This window comes from Leptodactylus fuscus, chromosome 7 (genome assembly GCF_031893055.1).
Source record: "Leptodactylus fuscus isolate aLepFus1 chromosome 7, aLepFus1.hap2, whole genome shotgun sequence".
Classification (NCBI taxonomy): Eukaryota; Metazoa; Chordata; class Amphibia; order Anura; family Leptodactylidae; genus Leptodactylus; species Leptodactylus fuscus.
Genome location: NC_134271.1, coordinates 94,310,896 through 94,324,542, shown reverse-complemented (window position 1 = coordinate 94,324,542; position 13,647 = coordinate 94,310,896).

The window sequence follows — 13,647 nt, the reverse complement described above, 5'->3', positions numbered from 1 at the left end:
GTTGCCGCCATGTGATTGGCTGATTAGAAATTAAGTGTTAACGAGCAGTTGGACAGGTGTACCTAATAAAGTGGCCGGTGAGTGTATATGTCAATATCGGGGTTCAAGACCCTCATATGTTATTAAGGTGAAAGACACACAGATAGCTCATGGTTTTCCATGGGCAATGGGTAATGCTTCTTTAATCCTGTGGGAGTGCTGCAGGAGAATTCAGTACTTGTTGCCAGATTTCCCTACAGGACGCCATGTGGTCAGTTTATCAATGGGGAAACCCAAAAGCTGACATCCTTTTTACTGTTAGAATAATTATCACGAATATATTACACCAATTCTAGCAAATCCCATCCACATGCAGCAGGAAAATGCATGCAGTGGAAATGCTGCGATTTCCAAAACTGTTGCAGTTTTGGAAATCCCAGCATGTCAGTTATACTTATGGAAATGCTAGAAGTCTCCCTCTAGGTATAATTGAAACAGAAAGTCCACAGAGGTTTTTTTCTGTGAAAAGTGCTATGGGAAAAATTACGATGCATCGCTGCCGTGGTTTTTCCTGCAGTGCTTTTTTTATGCAGCACACTATGTGGAGCCTTAGCCTTTTAAAGGGGCTCTATCACTGGGAAAAGTCATTTTTAACTAATCACATCCTTGCATAGGCTTTAGAAAGGCTATTTCACACCTACCTTTAGTATGTAGATTGCCTCAGTGGTTCCTGAATAAGTCTGTTTTTATCCATATGCTAATTAGACTGGGTGTATGATGCATCGTGCACCCCCTTTGCTATTGTTTCCTATGGGTGTATACAGCACAAACTGCTGCTGCTGATGACTCAGCTTCCTGTTTGCACACCCACAGAGGAGATAATAGGAGAGAGGAGGCTGCTGGGAACTTCCTGAGCTGGCTGGAGGCTCATTAGCATATGAATAAAAACGGACTTATTCAGAGACCGCTGAGGCAATTTACATACTAAAGGTAAGTTTAAGAGAGTCTGTCATCACAATCAAGCCCATCAACCTAGCCCCACAGATAGAGAGGTTAGGGTCTCCTGAATCAAACCGTGTTTTCCCCTTGTGAACTGCAGCCTTCATTGCAGAAAAAGAAGTAACTAACAACACTCTTATTACGCCAAAGAGCTCATTTGCAAATTGACAAAACAGCGTTATCTCAGCAACAAAGGCACCGACTCACAACAGAAAAAGTCAGATGATACAGTTGACCCTTACCTATCTATCTACAGGGATTGATATGCTGGGTTTTGGTGATGGAATCCCTTTAAAAACTTTTTTTTACTCATTCTAAGGGTGCGTTCACACTACGTAATCGCCAGCTTATTCTGAACGTAAAACACGTTCAGAATCAGCGCGTATAAAGCAGTTCCATTCATTTCTATGGGAGCCGTACGGGAGCGTGTACGGCTCGGCATGAGCAGAGCTAGCCGTACACGCGGGCACTTCCCATTCACTTCAATGGGAGTGCTCGTAGTGAAAAAAGCAGCCCATTAATTTCTATGGGGAGCGCTCGTATGCCGACTCCCATAGAAATGAATGGGAACTGCTTTATACGCGCTGATTCTGAACGTGTTTTACGTTCAGAATAAGCTGGCGATTACGTAGTGTGAATGCACCCTTACTTTGTTTCCTTTTTGTGGTTTGTAATTATACTGCCAACAGTCATATTATTCAGCAATATCCGGAAAAACTAAGAAACCTTTTAAAAATAACACATCCCTAAATTTTATAAATGGATGTTACCCATGCACTAACTTCCTAAATTTAACTAGGCAATGGACTCAAAAAGTTATCAGTGCAGTAGTCACTTCCCCCACAGAGTTCTCGTAACTTTATGGAAATACCCACCTAGTTCTGAAATTGAAATCTGCACCAAATCATTGCGGTCCTAAATTTCAGTACTATGAAAAAAAGTGTATGTGGATCAACAGGATCTCTGACACGTAAGAAGACACCAGTATTATATAAGACTTGGGGTAGACAGGGACTTCAAGTCACATTTCTAACAATAAGTCCTATCAAGTCCAATTAATATGACATAGATAGACTTTAAGTTTCAAATCACATTAACACTGTGCTACCTAAATAAATAAGGGCAGGGTCACAACTGCGCCCGATCTCCACTTTAGCCACTTTAGGCCGGGGCCCCATGGACCAGAAACGCCGCAGGAAAAATCACGGCATTGTACAGTACTTGCAAAGTGAATGGGATTCATACGAATCACATGCCCACTTTGCGGAAAAAATTACAGCGCGGACACGCTGTGATTTCCAAAACCATTGCAGTTTTGAAAATCTCAGCATGTCAACTATATCTATGGAAACGCCGACGGCTTCCCCGTAGATATAATTGTAACAGAAAGTCCACGGAGGAAAACTCTGTGAACTTTCTGTTCAAAGCGCTGCGGGTAGAACCGCAATGTGTTCACGCCTCGGTTGTTCCCACAGTTCTTTAGCGCGGCGGTTCCGGCCTGTGGGACCTTAGTGGTTTTCCGTCTTCTGCCAAGAGAAACTGGACAGGAGACGGAAACCCGGTGGTCAGTTTTCAAACCCATTCACTTAATAAGTTTGCAAAGTGACCACCTGTGTGCGTCTTCTGCCTCTACGTGGCGAAAGTTTTTTTTAACCGGACACAAAGTCGGACATGCAGGGCTTTGTGTTCAGTTAAATAAAAAACGGTTTCGCTGCGTAGAGGCAGGAAACACACACGGGCGGTCACTTTGCAAACCCATTCAAGTGAATGGGTTTGAAAACTGACCACTGAGTTTCCGTCTCCAGTCCATTTTCTCGGGGCAGAAGACAGAAACTGGCAGAAGCTGAGACCGGGCGCATTTGTGAACCCACCCTAAGACACCATGACTGAAAAGAATAAGACTTTCCTGTATAGTGCACAGTCAACATCGTATAAAAAAATATCCTGCCTACCCTTTTCTTAAAGAAAAATAAAAAGATTTAAAAAAAAAATACATTTTATTGCCTATTGTATTTTACATTTATATAATTTTTCATATATTTGGAAAATTTTGGAATATTTTTCTAAAAACAATTTTTTATTAAAAATATTTTTCTCAGTCTTTCTATGAGATGTCATGTGTGTGTATATATCATAATGTAATGTAATGTAAATTCATGGATACTGCTTCATAATTGTATCATTTTACTATACTCTGCAATTAACCTATAAGGGATGTAGGCACTAAAAAGTTTGTGTATTTATCAGGAATAAATGTCCAGTATGTGAATGTGATGGAACAAGGGGATTGTTCTTTTTAAGGATGCTTTATAACACAGGTATTACATTTTAAGTAGACATGTTTTATTGACTTGTCTATGGCAGATGGTGCTGTTGCACTAGTATTGTGAATTGTCTTTGCCTCCAGTGGTGGAAAGTGTTACTGCAAGCAAATTTAAATTTATCTACTAAAATGTACATAATATAATAACAATAAATTTTATTTATATAGCCCCAACATATTCCGCAGCGCTATACAATTTGTAGGGTTCAAGTACAGACAAAAAGATACATTACAAAGTAACTGATTTCACACAATGGGACTGAGGGCCCTGCTCGCAAGAGCTTACAATCTATGAGGTAGAGGGGGTGACACAAGAGGTATGAAACAGGCTATATATATAGAGAGAGAGACAGTAGGTATATACTGGTACATACATTTCTTTTGCAATAAGTAGAATTTAATAGGACAAGTTGAATGAGAAGTGTGTACTTTGTGGCCTACAGAACAATTGTATATTATTGTACATAAAAAAGTGTCAATCTACAGATAAAAAAAAAATCAATGATTAAATTAACAATTTTTGCAGGTAAAAGTCTAGATCCAGGAAAAGTCTCCATTAAAAAATAAATAAAAAAAATTGTATATTTAATTAACACACAGAATATTTGTTGTCACTATGATGACGTTATGCAATGAGAAGATATTTCCAATCTGAGAAGTCACTTGAGATACATTTTTTTTAATGACTACATTTGTATCACGCAAGTTTTATGTATGTCAACATGTTTTTAGAAGAGTTAAACCCTGTATAAAGCTGTAATTTATTCTGGATCTACAAGCTGGAAATACATACTGGCAACCTGTGCAATACATTGTCTCCGAGTGGATTTGTCATATTTAACGTTTATTTTTTAGCATCATTTTATTCTAATTCTAGTTATAATCTATATAACAATTGATTGACTTTGTAAATACATAATGTTACTTTTCCTGCACTGAACCTGAGTTACTCCACAGCTGCTCTCAATATTCTTTAGTTGAAGTGACTGGAGAGAATTTATTAAGACTGGCATTTCCTACGCCAGTCTTAAGCTGCCCATACACATTATATTTCAATTGGCTAAAATGGCTAATTCCTTTATTTTGATCCATAAAAAGGTTAGCCAATGGCAGATTCAGTTTTCCAAAAACAGATTGGTTATGCTAGAAAAATTTTTGCCACCTGTCGCCCCAAAATACCAGTGTTTCTTTTGCTCCCCCTGACCATATTTCCCAAGCATCCCTGATTCAACAGGACAGTCCTGGATTTCAGGTGCTGTCCTGCTGTTGACGAGGTATGTCCCAACTTCAACACTATCTTCTCCCAAGCCACCAGCAGAAGAGACCAGAGCGGACTACTGGACAAGTAATTGTAGATCTATGAGTGCCTTATTTCAGTTAACTCTGGCTCTCCCATTGAAGCGAATGGGAGTATGCATTAGTTCCATCCATGGGGACGCACCTACGATCTGCCCAGCTGTCTTCAGGCTGAGTTCACAATGGGGTTCAAACACCCCCATTCTGATTATTCATTGGGATTCTCACACCTTCATTGATCAACTAGTTATTCTTTATCCAATGAACAGAAGATAAATATACTACGTGATATAACCCATTTAAATGTCTTAGGTGATATGTCTTAGGTAAATATTAGAGATGAGCGAGTAGTGTTCGATCGAGTAGGTGTTCGATCGAATACTATGGTATTCAAAATACTTGTATTCGATCGAACACTACTAGCTGTTCAAAGTTTAATGTTCGATGCAGAAACAGCGTTGATTGGCATAATGCTATACATTCTGCCAATCAACGCTGGTTCTTCTCCTACCTTTCCGAAGTCTTCTCCGCGCTGCGTCCCCGCGTCTTCTTCCGGGTGGAATTCACTCTGCCTAGGCATCCGGCCTAGGCAGAGCCAACTGTGCATGTGCGGGCATGCACGTGCATACACGCGCATACGCAGTCGGCTCTGCTCAGACGTCGGGCCTGGGCAGAGCCGACTGCGCAGGCGCATACATGTGCGTGCATGCATGCACGCGCATGCACAGTCGGCTCTGCCTAGGCCGGATGCCTAGGCAGAGTGAATTCCACCCGGAAGAAGATGCGGGGACCCTGCGCCGGGAGAATACTTCAAGCAGAATCCAGCCCGACCGTCACTTGTGGACTTGGTATGTATAATTTTATCGAATTTTGCCTACCCCTGAAACGAGCATTTCCCCCCATAGACTATAATGGGGTTCGAAATCCGTTCGAACAGTCGAACAGTGTGCGGCTGTTCGAATCGGATTTCGAACCTCGAATATTTTAGTGTTCACTCATCTCTAGTAAATATAATACAATACAATACTTAGGCTGGTTGTTCAGAATTGTAGCTCCATTACAAAATGTGTAATAAGTGCAGACTCTAGTCAAGAAGAGAATTCTAGGAGATTTCAGCTGATGTAATTCAGAATCAGTAGAAAAAAGAACCCCGTGGAAATAATTCATTTGGGAATTCACTACACAAAATACACTGGGTGCTATTTATCAAACTGGTAGGAAAATTGGCCTTGTTGATAATAGCAACCAAAATTTGAGATCAGTTTACAATTTTTCAGAGCAGCGTGCATTATACTATTCATTTCCAAATTACTGTACATTAATTTATTTGCCTTTTCATTCCTAATAGGATGGCGCCATCTGTTGATAGAGATCCAATTTAATTCAATATGTGGTATGCAACTACAGTACAGTGACAGGACTGTTGTACAACATTCAGCATGATAACCGACAGAACCTATTGACTTTGGGTCCATCAGGTTCTGCTGAGGTTGCTGACGTGATTGTCATTCTGATGGAAAATACTGCATTGCATGCATCTCTAGTTCTCCAGTCAAACAATCTAATATGGAATAATGGCTACTAACAGTACTGCAATGTGTAAACAAAGCCGTACAGAATTACAGGTGGGAGTGTTCACACTACTGCCGCAGTCCAACAAGGGGTTTCTGTCCTAAACCCCAGGAAAACTGGACAGGGGATGGCTTGCTGGCGGTCAGCTTTAAAACCCATTTATTTGAATGGCTTTTTAATGGTAAACGCCAGTTTCCGTATGCAGCCTCACCGCCTGGAAACTGATTTTTTCTTAGCACGGACACAAAGTCCTGCATGTACAACGGCAAGATGTCCCCTGTCCAGTTTCCCCAGGGTTTAGGACGGATACCCCTGGGCGGACAGCAGTGATAGTGTGAACGTCCCTTTACACAGCTTTTTAGGCATCCCAATGTAAAATGTGGTCCGGCATTTTTGCATTAGGCCAATTAGTTAGGTAAGTTTCTAGAAAAATGTGGTACCTCCTTTGTACCACTTAGGCTAAGTTCACACGGGGGGCGGTGGGGCGTATTTTGGCACCGAGAGTGCCGCGGGTGCCGCATCACTCTCGGGTCAAAACCCACCTGCCACGATTGTCGCAGCCCGCTTCTTTTTTCCGTGAGCGGCAAGATGCATAGACCACCATTATGAGGGGGCGGATTATGACGTGGATTACGTGCCATAATCCGCCCCTCTATGCCCGTGTGAACTAGCCCTAAGTGTTCCTTTTTTGATACAGTCTATCTTTTTGTTTAGTTTTGATTCTGCTTTCTGAGCATGCGCAGAAAACAACAGACATAAAATAACAGACAATAACTATGCATTATAACTACTGAGGTTAAGATGTGCCTCTGAAGTTGTCAACATCCATTGGGGGCCTACTGAGTTGGGGGCCCAATCAGATGTGTTTCACCACCCTGTGCTGAGACCCTTGCTACGCCTCTGACTAGCAGTATTCCCATGAAACCTTCTGCATATATGAGCTTTACTATGGATACAAAGCATGCTGCACTCACCATGGAGCTTCAGATACAAGTGATTGATATAGGCACACCATCATTTTAGATACCATGGGGAGTATTTACTACTGGCCGGGTTACTAGAATTCTGCAGAAAAAGTCGCACAAATGTTGTATGTCAATTTTCACACTAGCTGACTTAGATTTCAGTTCTGGGACACAGCACAGGCCTCACAATAATCGTGGTGCATCCAACTCCAGCCTGGTGCCCTATGTTTTTACCAGACCGCCTTAAACAAACCATCTATCCTGAGGCTAAAATAATGGGGGAGAGCAATAACCAATATCTACAGTGCCTACAAGTAGTATTCAACCCCCTGCAGATTTAGCAGGTTTGATAAGATGCAAATAAGTTAGAGCCTTCAAACTTCAAACAAGAGCAGGATTTATTAACAGATGCATAAATCTTACAAATCAAAAAGTTATGTTGCTCAGTTAAATTTTAATAAATTTTAAACATAAAAGAGTGGTTCAATTATTATTCAACCCCTAGGTTTAATATTTTGTGGAATAACCCTTGTTTGCAATTACAGCTAATAATCGTCTTTTATAAGACCTGATCAGGCCGGCACAGGTCTCTGGAGTTATCTTGGCCCACTCCTCCATGCAGATCTTCTCCAGGTTATCTAGGTTCTTTGGGTGTCTCATGTGGACTTTAATCTTGAGCTCCTTCCACAAGTTTTCAATTGGGTTAAGGTCAGGAGACTGACTAGGCCACTGCAACACCTTGATTTTTTCCCTCTTGAACCAGGCCTTGGTTTTCTTGGCTGTGTGCTTTGGGTCGTTGTCTTGTTGGAAGATGAAATGACGACCCATCTTAAGATCCTTGATGGAGGAGCGGAGGTTCTTGGCCAAAATCTCCAGGTAGGCCGTGCTATCCATCTTCCCATGGATGCGGACCAGATGGCCAGGCCCCTTGGCTGAGAAGCAGCCCCACAGCATGATGCTGCCACCACCATGCTTGACTGTAGGGATGGTATTCTTGGGGTCGTATGCAGTGCCATCCAGTCTCCAAACGTCACGTGTGTGGTTGGCACCAAAGATCTCGATCTTGGTCTCATCAGACCAGAGAACCTTGAACCAGTCTGTCTCAGAGTCCTCCAAGTGATCATGAGCAAACTGTAGACGAGCCTTGACATGACGCTTTGAAAGTAAAGGTACCTTACGGGCTCGTCTGGAACGGAGACCATTGCGGTGGAGTATGTTACTTATGGTATTGACTGAAACCAATGTCCCCACTGCCACGAGATCTTCCCGGAGCTCCTTCCTTGTTGTCCTTGAGTTCGCCTTGACTCTTCGGACAAGCCTGGCCTCGGCACGGGAGGAAACTTTCAAAGGCTGTCCAGGCCGTGGAAGGCTAACAGTAGTTCCATAAGCCTTCCACTTCCGGATGATGCTCCCAACAGTGGAGACAGGTAGGCCCAACTCCTTGGAAAGGGTTTTGTACCCCTTGCCAGCCTTGTGACCCTCCACGATCTTGTCTCTGATGGCCTTGAAATGCTCCTTTGTCTTTCCCATGTTGACCATGTATGAGTGCTGTTCACAAGTTTGGGGAGGGTCTTAAATAGTCAGAAAAGGCTGGAAAAAGAGATAATTAATCCAAACATGTGAAGCTCATTGTTCTTTGTGCCTGAACTACTTCTTAATACTTTAGGGGAACCAAACAGAGTTCTGGTGGTTTGAGGGGTTGAATAATAAATGACCCTCTGAATAAACTTTTCACAATTTAAAAAAAAAAATTAAACAAAGAAATAACATTCTTTTTTGCTGCAGTGCATTTCACACTTCCAGGCTGATCTACAGTCCAAATGTCACAATGCCAAGTTAATTCCGAATGTGTAAACCTGCTAAATCTGCAGGGGGTTGAATACTACTTGTAGGCACTGTATATAAGACCATATAAAAGTCTTCAAAATAGGTATCTGTGTAAACTTACTGAAAGTATACAGACTACCACAGTCCGAGTCCTAAAAAATAAATAGTTTGCATGCAGGGAAAGGGAAAAGAGGAAGATACACAGCCTCCCGCTCAATATTTGTTCTTAGAATAATATATCGATATCAAATTCCAAAATTCATAAAACTGGATTACTGACCCATCTGTCTGTAGTCCCAGACACGGAATATGCGCACGGACTTCTCCGCTCCTCCGGTCAGAAGCATTCATACACGTCCACAGGAATAAAAAATTTGAAGATCCAGCGTATCCGTAAAAAATATTTCTCTTACTTTATTGAATGGCTCGTGGCCACATTAAAATTGAGTCACAGACATGGATGGTATAGGCAAGATGGAAACAGCATTAAGTCTGACTGACGCGTTTCGAGAATATAGTTCTCTTAGTCATAGTCTGCCGGACAACTGAGCACAGAGTTTAAATACATGTCTACCTTGCACCTGTCTCAGCTGTACCAAATATAAATTAACCAATCCTGATCATACATATAAACAAACAGTTAAAACCAGTATTAACACACAAAAGAAATACAAAATGCTGCTCTAAACCACCACGATTACAATAAAACATATAAATAAACATATATAAATATATACAATAGACACAAATACAAAAGAAAAAGAAAAACCATTGTATATTGTCTTGACACTCGATGTCTTTAAATATCCATACGATGTGAGTCCAACAACTCTAGAAAAGCAAACACATGGTCACATGATAAGATGATTCAATATTACCTTGTATGTTTCCACAATCCCATAAAAAGGACATGCCCGTGTATCTTGCTCCCGCAACGTATTATGCCCATATGAAAGATGGCGTCCGTACCAACTGAGTTTAACAATGCACATGCGCATCCCGATATCGTATTTGCCCATATTAAACATGGCGCTGTCATCGTTCAAGTATCATAATGCGCATGCGCATCATGTCAGACAGCAAAGGCTGTATTCTACCCTTAATAAACGTAATGTGCATATTATCAATAACCCGCACTGCGCATGCTTTAGGTCCTGCTTACAACGAGATGCAAAACCGAACTCAATCACGGAAACTACAGCTGATCGTGGGCCTCACAAACAGATGAGAATTCACAGGATAACCCTTCAATAACATAAAGAAAAATTATGAATGATAATAAACACGCTATGCACAGGTAAGTATATCACATTTTGAAGATAGAAAAAATATATGTATGTGGACACAAATGTATCCAAATGATGACCACCTAGGATAACTGATGTTATTGAATGGAGTAGATATTATAATGAAATGTACAGGAAACCATGTTGATGTTATAGCGTATACCCAATGCCTAGGACGAAACAAAAGGGGTATTCGACTGTATTAATAAATATATAGCAAATCGTTCCGCTTATTGAGGCCATGTGGAAAACGTGTATTGAGTTTAAATATCCATTTGGCTTCCAGTAATTTCAATTGGTACTCCCTATCTCCTCCACGGACAGATTTCCTCACCTGGTCAATAGCTTTAAAAGAAAATGTGCTAGTATCACTATTGTGGTTAGTAATAAAATGTTGTGAGACTCCTGTTGACTTTGCACAATTTACGTTCACTATGCTATAGATGTGTTCCGCTATCCTGATCTTTACAGCACGTGTGGTACATCCCACATACTTTTTATTACATTCGGTACAAGTTATCATATAGACAACATGTGTACTCGAGCAATTTAAAAATTGTTTTATTTGATAGATGCGCTTCTCCTCAGAATCCTTAAAAATAGGAGTCTTATCCACAAATCTGCACATATTGCATCTATTAGTACCACACTTAAAAAAGCCTTTCAGATGTAACCATGTTTCACTCTGTACTGATGTATTACTGTTATAAAGGCTCGGTGATAACATGTTCCCCAGCGTCTTACCTCTCTTGGAGACATACTTGCACCCTTGTGCTAAGATGGATCCAAGGACCTCATCTTGATATAAAATTGGCATGTTCTTTTTAATAATATCAACAACCTGTTTGTAATTGTGGCTAAAGGTGGTAGAAAAATAAACATTCATATTATCAATTTTGGTAGTATTTGTTTCTTTAGGAATGAGCAAAGTTTTCCTATCATAATTTGCCACAATTGTTTCTGCTCTCTTAATGGTCCACTGGGGATAGCCCCTATCTCTAAATCTCTTACCAATTTGTACCCTGTTATTATGAAAATTTTGTTCCGTGGTACAGGCTCTTTTGGCCCTAATCAGTTCGCCTAAAGGAAGTGATTTTTTGGTATGAATGGGATGCTGGCTGTCTGCATGGAGTAGAGTATTCCCAGACAAAGGCTTCCTATAAAGACTAGTCTTAACTGTACCAGTGTCTGTGTCCGCAACCAAGGTTATGTCCAAGAAATCAATACTGATATCCTCCACTCTATACGTGAATTTGAGATTGAAATCATTGTCATTAATATAACTCATAAATGCAGGAATATCCTCGTTCCTTCCACACCACACGATTAAAAGGTCATCTATATAACGACCAAACCAGGCCACTGCTTGTCTGAAAGGGTTTTGAATATTGTATATAAAAAGATGTTCCCAAAATGCCATAACCAAGTTTGCCAATGAGGGCGAAAATTTCGCCCCCATTGGCGCACCCCGTGTCTGTAAAAAAAATTCACCATTAAACGAAAAGTAATTATGTGTAAGTAAATAATTAACCACATCCAATACATATTCACAAAACTCCGATGAAAAATCTGTAAATTTAGTAAGATGAAAAATTAGAGCCTGTCTGGCAATATCGTGTGGTATAGAGGAATAAAGAGAGGAAACGTCACTGGATACCCATTTGTAATCCCCCCTCCACTGAAACCCATCAAACACCCCCAGCAATTCCTTAGTGTCCTTTATGTAGCCAGGGATCCTATTGACTAATGGTTGTAATATACCGTCTATCCACTGACACAATTTTTCATTTAATGAATCAATGCCGGAAATGATGGGTCTCAGTGGAGGGGGGTCAACATTCTTATGGACCTTGGGCAGCCCATGAAACACCGGAATAACTGGACATTTTGGTCTCAAATATCTGACATCAGATTCCGTAAAAATTCCCAACATGCGCCCCTCCTCTAAAAGTTTATCCAAAACCCCTGAAAACATTGATGTAGGATCCGAGGGAAGGCGCCTATAGGTATCCATGTCGTTAAGTATCAGATATGCTGCCTTCTCATAATCATCACTATTCATAACTACTATCAAACCCCCCTTATCCGCCGCCCTAATAGTTATGTCTTTATTTGATTGCATCTTAGATAAACTATTCCTCTCACTCCTAGACAAATTGTCGGGGATTGGGAGAGTTGATATTTCTCTATATAATTTACTCAAATCCCTTTCCACCATAGATTGAAATTGATCAAAAACTGGGCTTCTGGATGTTATTGGGTAATAGGAGGGATTTTTGATATTAATGCAAGTGTCTATGTCAAGTGATATGTTGGCATCTGCCAAATCCTGTAAGTCCAACATACAACATTGTTCATTAAACATTAAACCTTTAAATTCATTATCCTGCATTGCTTTTGAAGTATACTGTTGACCCTCCTGCATTGTTGTAAAAAAATGTCGTTTAACTGTTAAGTTGCGTACAAAATGATTAACATCAAGCAATGTGTTGAAAAGATCGAATTTACATGAGGGTACAAACCCTAAACCTCTTGAAAGTAAGGATAAATCCACTCTATCCAAATGGGTATTGGATAAATTCAACACATTGCTTGAAACCAAAACAGGATTTGTTACACTCTGATCCCCCACAACACGGGTACATGAACCAAAAAAACCTTTTTTCTCATTACACACACCCACTACATTCTGCGATTCCTCCTCGTTTGATAGCGATTTTTTGCCGTGTTTGCGACCACCTCTGTGTTTGAATCTTCTAGATTTATTTGTCGTTCTCCTTTTTTGTTGGGACCAGGACGTTTCGCTCCTCCCTCTAAAAAAGACGCAGATGGAGTGGAAGTTCCCCTGGTTCGTAAACATCCAACTGAATCTGAAAACTCAGAGTCATACTCCGATGAGCTGAAGGATACATTGCGGTGGTTCCTTTGTCGTTTATAAGGCCTCTTATTTCCTTTCAGGATGGAACGGGGTGTTGAAGAAAAATCATGCCAATAGTATATCTGATTTTTATCATAATCCTCCTTGTCTCGATTATATTTAGATCTCTTAATATCCATGATTTTACCCTCAAGTTCCTTGATATTCTTATACATTTTGTCACAATTCAAATCAAAGTCTTGGTGATGTTTGTACTTAAGCAACTCTTCCCTGGTCGAGACAATATCAGCATTTAGTTTTTTCAGTTTATCCTCCTCATACCGGATAATTAGCTTCATTAGCCTCAGAGAACAGTCTGATAGTATTGCTTCCCATTCAGACTTGAAAGTTTCGTCAAAAACATTGGTTGAAAATTTCTTCAAACGTAAACCCCGTGGAATCATATTTTTATCCACATACGTCTTTAGTGTATTGGCATCCACCCAGGTCCTCGTCTCTTGGGACAGTAATTTGAACAACTTA